The sequence below is a fragment of the Marmota flaviventris genome, chromosome 6 (assembly GCF_047511675.1).
Source record: "Marmota flaviventris isolate mMarFla1 chromosome 6, mMarFla1.hap1, whole genome shotgun sequence".
NCBI lineage: Eukaryota > Metazoa > Chordata > Mammalia > Rodentia > Sciuridae > Marmota > Marmota flaviventris.
The window spans coordinates 122,585,463-122,594,051 of record NC_092503.1 but is presented as its reverse complement, the minus strand read 5'-3'; the positions used below and the strand labels follow the sequence as shown (position 1 = coordinate 122,594,051).

Genomic DNA, 8,589 nt, shown 5'->3' with positions numbered 1-8,589 from the left:
TAGCATTTTGTTTTTTTCTCTTGTGGTGTCATGGGGATTGAACTCAGGACCTTGTGCATATGAGGTAATCATTCTACTCACTGAGCTACACCTCCATTGTTCCTCAAGTACGTCTAAGGATGTACAGGAATCCTGTCAAGAAAAGACACGGGGCTGGGGATGTGACTCAAGGGGTAGCGAGCTCGTCTGGCATGCGCGGGGCGCTGGGTTCGATCCTCAGCACTACATAAAAATAAAACAAAGTTGTTGTGTCCACCGAAAAATTAAAAAAAATAAATATTAAAAAAATTCTCTCTCTCTTTAAGAAAAAAAAATGCTTTAAAAAGTACGTCAGAGGGCAAGCCCAACGCGTTACACACTCCTCTCTGCGCAGCTGCTACTTAAGCAACAGAGTGACAGAGTGAGGTCAGTGTTCCTTCACTCAACCACAGCCTCTGCTCATGCGGTTTTTCAGAGCACTTTGAGTTTTTCGCCACCGGTCCGGTTTGCTGAAGGGGTGGCAGACTCGCGCAGTATGGGGCTCAGTGGTGTCCGGCTGCTCCCGGCCTTGGTTGTCCTCTGTGCTCCCGTGAGTGCCGCAGTTGGTGAGTAGGCTTCTTGCGGACCTTCAAAGCTGTGAGATTCCAGGGCTGCGGGCTGGTTCCAGCGAGAGTTGAGCGTCCCCGGGACTGACTGACGCGCTCAGGTGCACGATCCCTGGGTGGAGGAGGGGTGTGGTGCTGGACTGGACGCAGCCATTTGCCACCGAATCTCAACTCCGCTTTTCAAGGTTTCCCCCAGCCTCCTTGTCGGGCGACCTAGATCGGTGCTGCACCTTGCCGCTTCTTTGCCCTGTGGTTGGTTTTCGCACTTTTATTTTTTTATTTTTTACTTCTGACGCTGCGAGCTCCCGGGGCTGTCTCCCAGGTTGCTCCTTTGAGCAATATTCATGGGGATCGCTTCCCACCCGTGTTGGGGAAAAGTTTACAGGCATCCGAAGTCACTGGAGTCCTCAGTACCTGGAGTTGGGGGTCTTCCTTTCCTCCTGCCAGGAGCTGGTAGGGACATGGCCACAGCCGCTGTGGGGACTGTGGCTTCACCCAATGCTCTGGAGATTAGAGGCTGAAGACTTTCTGGGCCAAGAGATTCTTCCTGTGATTTCTCTCAGTTCCACCTCATTGTCCCTTGGACTCCTGCTGCCTGGGGGGAGGGGGGTCTTCTCCCCTCTTGCACCCCCTTTACCCTAATATGAGCTTATTCGCTACCAGACATTCCTGGGTTCCAGCTCTCCCTCCTTAGCCTATGGTAAGGAAGCAATGAGGAGAGAGAAGTCCCCACAGCATTTGTGCATATAGATGGTGCTAGGAATTGGACCTAGGTCCTTGTACACCCTAGGCAAGCACATGGTCAGTCTTTAAACCGGAATTGTAAAGGACATTTTCCTCTTGCCTCTGTGAGCTCCCAGTTTAAAACCTTTCTCCCAGCAGGGCACTGTGCCTCAGGCCCCTAATCCCAGCTACTTAGGAGGCAGAGGAAGGAGGTTGGCAAGTTCGAGGTCAGCCTAGGCAACTAAGTATTGCCCTGTCTTAAAAAATAAAATACAATAATAAAAATAGCTAGGGATATAGCTCAGTAGAACACATTTTTAAATGGAGTCACCTTGCTGTGCTATAGAAAGAACATCAGAACTTACTCCTCCTATCTAACAAACTTTGTGTCCATTGATCAATGTCTCTCCTTTTCTATTTACTCTCACACTCCAAATCCAGCCTCTGTTAACCACTATGTACTTTCTTCTTCTGAGTTTCAACTTTTTAATATTTTACATTTAGGTTAAAGCATTTTTCTTTCCTTGCCTGGTTTATTTTACTTAATTCCTCTAGGTTTGTCCATGTTATCCCAAGGGAAAATTACCCGTTTTTATAGGCTGAATAGTATTCTATTGTATGTGTATGCCACAATTTTGCTTTTTTTTTTTTTTTTTTTGTTGTTGTTTGTTTGATTTTGAGACTAGGTTCTACTATTTTGCCTGGACTGGTCTTGAAATTCTGGGCTCTTGTGATCTTCCCATCTCAACCTCCTACAAAGCTGGGGTTACAGGTGCCTGCCACCATGCTTGGTTAATGCCAAAGTTTTAAAATCTATTCACCTGTTGATTGTTTCCATGTCTTGATTATTGTGAATAATGCTGCAATGAATGCTGATCTTAATTCCTTTGGGTATACATGCAGTAGTAGGAGTAGTGGGATTGCTGGATCATAGAATAATTCTGTTTTTAGATTTGTGTGTATATGTGTGTGTAGAGTGTGGGTACTGAAGATTGAAGCCAGGAGTACTCTACTACTGAATGACATTCCTACCCTCCTCTCCTTTTTTTTAAAAATTTATTTTTATTTTGAGACAAGGTCTCCCTAAATTGCCCAGACAGGCCTTGAAATTGCAATTCTCCTGCCTTAGCCTCTCAAATCTATGAGATTACAGGTGTGTGCCACTCTGCCCAGCTGTTTTTAGCTTTTTGAAGAACCTCCTGTACTGTTTTCCAAAATGACTTACTAAATTACACCACCAATAGTGATCTCTTTTCTCCCCATTCTTGCTGACACTTATGATTTTTCATGTTTTGACAATAACCAATCTAATAGGTGTGCAGTGTTATCTTGTTTTAGTTGCATTTGCATTTATTCATATATCTGTTGGTCACTTGTATGTCTTTTTTTTTTTTTTTTTTGGTACTGAGGATTGAACCCAGAGGTGCTTAGCTACTGAGCAACATCCCTAACCCTTCTAATTTTATTTTTATTTTGAGATAGGGCCTCACCAAGGGCCCACTTAGGGCCTGGAGAAGTTGCTGAGACTGGCTTTGAACTTGTGATTTTCCTGCTTCAGGCTCCTGAGCCACTGTGATTATGGGCATGAGCCACCATGCCTGGCTGATTTGTAATCTATTTTGAAATCTGGTATTGTGACACCTCCAGTTTTGTTGTTTTACTTTTTTGGTATTGGGGATTGAACCCAGGAGCACTCAACCACTGAGCCACATTCTCTGTCCTTTTTGAGACAGGGTCTCGCTAAGTTGCTTAGGGCCTTGCTAAATTGCTGAGGCTGGCTTTGAACTCACGATCCTCCTGCCACAGCTTCCTCAGCCACTGGGATTACAGGCATGTGCCACCGCACCCAGCCAGCTTTGTTCTTTTTGGTGAAGATTACTTTGGTTCTTTGGGGTCTTTTGTGGTTTCATATGAATTTTAGGACTTTTGAAAATTTTTCTGTGTGGAATAACATTGAAATTGTGATAATTCTTTCCTTCCCTTCCCCCCCTTCTTTTCCTTTTGTGGTGCTGGATGGAACCCAGGGCCTCATACATGCTAGGAAAGCGCTCTACCATTGAGCTGCACTCCCAGCCAGATGGCCCTAAGTTTCTGATGGAGCTTGAGCTCCAGTCAGTCTTCTCTTCGTCCCCATTGCAGGGGCCCTAATGCTGACAGCCACTGGCACAGTGCAGGGCACCGCGACCTCCCTGCTGTTGTCAGCATGGCACCCTCCTTCCCGCTCCAGTGCTGGCACCTGCTCTTGGCCCTCGCTCTCAGTGGCCTAAACCTCACCCTTGAGAGCCCTCCACACTGCACTCTGCAGGTGCTGGACGGTGTCTGTCCCTCTGCATCTCTCCACTGTGGGAACTTTCTCTGTTCCCAACCCCTGCCTATCTGTTTTGGACCCTCACCAACTTGTATCTGTCACAAGCCCCCTCTTGTGGGACCCTTACAATCACAACAGCCACCCTCATCTGCCTTCATCCAGGGCACCCCCTTGTTGTCACCACCACCCAACTTCTCTCAGAGTCACCTGTACCCCATGCCTATCCTTGCTCTGTCCACTTATCTCTCTTGTCCTCCCATCTCCCCTCCCCACCCAGCCCAGAAAAAGTTTCCTGATCTACCACTCCTTGACCTTTTTTCTCCTCTTTTCGTTGCTTGACCTCAAGGGCTCTTGTTCTCGACACCACGTATCCCAATCCTTGTTTTCACCACTTAGTTAGTCCTGGTATTCTTCTAGTAATGCCTCTCTCAGCAGCAGCTTCCTCCTGGGATTTTGTTGTTGTTGTTTGTTTGTGTTGGGAATTGAACCTGGGGTCTTGTGCTTGATAAGCACACACTCTACCACCAAGCTACACCCCCAGATCTTTGTATATTCTGAACATTACTTTCTCATTAGACACGTGATTTGCTAACAGTTTTTCCCATTTTAGGGGTTACCATTTCCATGGGGGGTGCTTTTTGTGTGTGTATGGTGCTGGAGGTTGAACCCAGGGACACTACATGTGAGTTATATCCTCAATGCTTTTTTAAATTTTATTTTGAGACAGGGTCTCACTAAATTGCTGAGGCTTATGTCCAACCTGCAATCCTCCTGCCTCAGCCTCCCAAGTAGCTGGGATTACAGCCATGCCCAATAGAACATTTTTTCGTGGGTCTTGTTTTTTTGGGGGGGTACCGGGGATTGAACTCAGGACTGGTCAATCACTGAGCCACATCCCCAGCCCTATTTTGTATTTTATTTAGAGACAGGATCTCACTGAGTTGCTTAGGCCTCACTTTTGCTAAGGCTGGCTTTGAAGTTGCTATCCTCCTGTCTCAGTCTCGAGAGCCACTGGGATTACAGGTGTGTGCCACTGCACCTGGGCATGAGTCCTCTTTGTGTACAGACATATTTAATTTTGGTGAGTCCAATTTATCAATTTTTTTTTTTGTTTGTAGTCTGTGCATTTTTCTATCTATGAAAGCATGGTCAAACTCTAAGTCATGGAGATTATTCCCAATGTTTTCTTCTAAGAATTTTTAGTTTTAGTTTTTAAGTTTAGGTTTTAGAGTCACGTTGCATTAAATTTTTTCTTTCTTTATGTGTGTGTGTGTGTGTGTGTGTGCTGATGGTGGTGGTGGTGGTACTGGGGATAGAAACCAGGTCTCTTTACCATTGAGCTATATCCCCAGCCCTTTTTTTATTTTATATTTTGAGACAGGGTCTAACTAAATTAATTGCTGAGGCTGCCCTCAAACTTGTGATCCTCTTACCTCAGCTTCCCAAATAACTAGAATCACAGATGTGTGCCACCATGCTTGGCTTTTGGCCTTTCTTTTTTCCTTTTTCAGTGCTGGAGATGGAACCCAGGACTTTGTCTTTGTGCATGCTAGGCAAGCAGTCTACCACTGAGCTACATCCCAGCCCTGAGTTAATATTTTTGTATGGGTTTAGTAGAAGGTCCAACTTCCTTTGTTTGCCTGTGACAATTTAGTTTTCCCAGCCCCCTTTTGTTGAAAAAAATATCAGGGTTCTTTGGGAACACTGCTGCCTGCCTTCCTCAGGGGACGATAATGGGACCAGTTACCTCCCTACCTGCTTCCCCATTATGCCACTCTTGCTTTTAGACTCAGTCTACCTTTCACTTCTCTATAGGGTAACAATCCTACTCTAGACTCCTTTCTGGTTACTAACTCCAGCCCCTCTGGCCCCTCCAGCTCTACCTTGTCCATGAGGGGCCTGCACAGAGGCAGAATCTCCTCTCATCTCCCGTGCAACTGCCTGTGCTCCGCAGCCCTCTGGCCATGAGTCCTTCCTTCCATGCTGGGTTCCGCCTGGGCCCTCGCTGGCCTCTGGCAAGCTCTGCTCTGCACCTCTGGCTCTCCTACTCCTGCCTTTCCCCTGCAGGCCAGCCTCTGCCCTGGATTCCCACATGTACTCTTAGGGAGCCTGTGTCCTGGCCTTGAGCCCTGGCCTACATGCCTGCCCATCTCCATTTCCCCTCCCTTCACCCCTCACTTTTCTCTCCTTCCTCTCTAGTGTCCTATTTTTGTTGTATTAGAAATTCTTGGGGCTGGGGATGTGGCTCAAGCGGTAGCGCGCTCGCCTGGCATGCGTGCGGCCCGGGTTCGATCCTCAGCACCACATACAAACAAAGATGTTGTGTCCACAGGGAAAAAAAAAAAAGAAATTCTTCTTCTTGGTTTTTGTCCATGTGCATTTTCTTTCTTTCTTTTTCTTTTTTTCTTTTCTTTTTTGGTACTGGGGATTAAACCCAGGAGTGCTTTACCACTGAGCCACATCCCCAGCCCTTTTTATTTTTTATGTTGAGACCAAGACTCACTAAATTGCTGAGACTGACTTTGAATTTGTGATCCTCCTGCCTCAGCCTCCTGAGTCACTGGGATTACAGGTGGGCACCACCAGGTCCAGTTGTCTATGTGCATTTTCTGAATCCGCAGGGTGGTCAGGAGAGCAGAAGCTTTGGGTTGAACATGGATGATGCAGTCATTTCCAGGAAGAAGTGTCATTCATTGTTGTTTCTTCCCCAGGAGCCCACAGTCTTCATTACAACCTCATAATGAGATGTCAAGGTGGATCTGTGCTCTCAAGGTTCTTTGCTCAGGGTCGCTTGGATGATCAGCCCTTCCTGTGCTATGACAGTGAGAGAGGCAGCGTAGTGCCCTGTGCACTATGGGCAGAAACAGTCCTGGGACCAGAGACTTGGGACACAGAGACCCAGGACTTGTCAGAGAGTGGCAAGAATCTTAGAGTGACCCTAGCAGATATCAACTTCCTGAAAGAGGAGAAAGGAGGTGAGTGTGGGCAGGGGCAAGGGTGATATGAGGATTTCTCCATGAAGGATGAGAACAGAGAGCAGGGATCTGTCCCTTTTTGTAGCATAGAGCATGGGATTGGTGAAAAAGCATCATCTCATGATTTTTGTCTTTCCTTCCTTCCAACTGAAAATTTAATCATGATACTGAATAAAGGAAGGCATGGAGAGAAGGAAGGGAGTTACAAAAGCAAGAACACATATCACATACTACAGTGCTGCTATTTGAAAATAGTCACATAGATTTGTGCATCAGATAGCCCTGAAGATGACAGTGGCCTTGTCCAAATCAGTGTATTGCATTCCTAAACTACATTTCAGATAGAAGAATGACCTGGCTGACATCAATGTCCTGCAAAAGGTGCCAGATGAGCTGACCCTAGCCAGAGCTGAACTGGAGATGCTGACTGAGAACCTGACGGAAGACTTGGCCTATCTGAAGTAGAATCAATCATGAGGAGGCCAAAATTTAATTTTTTTCCTCCCAGACCTCAAAATTAAAACATCAGGTTTGCAAATTTGGAGATAAAACACGACCTGTGTAAGTGGCCATTTGTTTTGGATGTGCCCGTGCATGTATATTGCTGCTACTGTTGTTTTTAATGGTTCTTACTAAGGTTTAATTAATCAGAGACACATTCTGATTTTGTCATTTTCATTATAGGTAATAAATTAGGTAATAACAATTTTAACTCTCTTGATTTAGTGATTTTGAATATATATATATATATATATATATATATATATATATATAATTTCAAAAGTTAGAAAATAAAGAAGTCTACCAATAACATAAAATGCTATCCACGCCACACATGGCACTCTGATGGACCACAGTGTATACCAGTGACTGGTGTAGAGAATAGACACTGGCAGTAAGTTTTTACACAATTTTCAGTGATTCTACCAATTCTGCAGGATTAGACACTTCTTGCAGCCCTTGACTTAACAGCTGTAGATGAAATCTCTCTAGCAACTTGCATACCAAGCTTCCCCTTCCTGTACAGACAGGATAGTGGATTCTCTAGAAGGAGGGTTAACCAATCCTTCTGGCCCTTAGACACAGCATATAGAGTCCATGGTCACTTAAATATCCTGTGAAAATATCTTTAGTAGTTATTTTGTTGTTGTTGTTGTTGTTGTTTAATTTAGTGTGCCCAAGAACATTTACTTTTATTTGTTTTAATTAGTTATATGTGAAAGTGGAATTCATCTTGACACATCATACATAAATGAAGTACAAATTCTCATTCTTCTGGTTGCACATGATATAGAGTTATTCTGGTCATGTAATTATATTGTAATGGGCCAGGCTATATGGATAATAACCAGTCAGACTCCATTTTGCCCTGAGACTCCACATCATGTAAGAAATGCTTCTCCCAGGGAAATCTCCACCTCTACCCATCAACAGTTGCTTAGCATAGCATGTTTGGCAACACAAAATGTCAATTCTTATACAATGTAAAAGTGTTTTCTTTTTGGTTCCCATTTTTCTTGGACAGTGTGTTCTGTCAAAGATTGATTATCTAGATATTAGTAACCATTCTTTACCATGTACATGACATTTTTGTCCATGCTGGGTGAACAAACAACAACAAGAAGTAGTAATATTGTCTTTAAAGTTACCAATGCAGTTTCGTTTCTAGGTCATCAAACAGTTGTTGAAAAAATGTGAATGTCTATAAAATGTCTACTATCCATTGTTTCTAGGATTTTTCCTCAATTGAAAAAAAAAAACTGATACTGTTCAGTGCACTTCTGTGATATCTTTGATTTTAAAAATAAGTAAATTTTATTTAACATATATAGAATTAATTTTAAATAAGTTTGTTAGAGACATCTAATTGGCTTACAAAGTTAAAATGTTAACTGCTAAATATAACATCAAGTACTCTTGACTCCTAAATTTTATAGGGTAACATACTTAAACATTAAATGTGTTTTCCTAAATTGATAAATAAAAGAATTTAAAATTA

At 43.8% G+C, this 8,589-nt stretch overlaps 1 long non-coding RNA gene across 1 annotated transcript; it reads left to right on the top strand.

The window, feature by feature from the left end:
* Positions 1-353: 353 nt before the first annotated feature.
* On the top strand, positions 354-8,589 carry LOC139706050 (uncharacterized). The gene is made up of 3 exons (XR_011707769.1): positions 354-584; positions 6,327-6,590; positions 6,932-8,589. It is a non-coding gene; the product is annotated as an uncharacterized lncRNA (long non-coding RNA).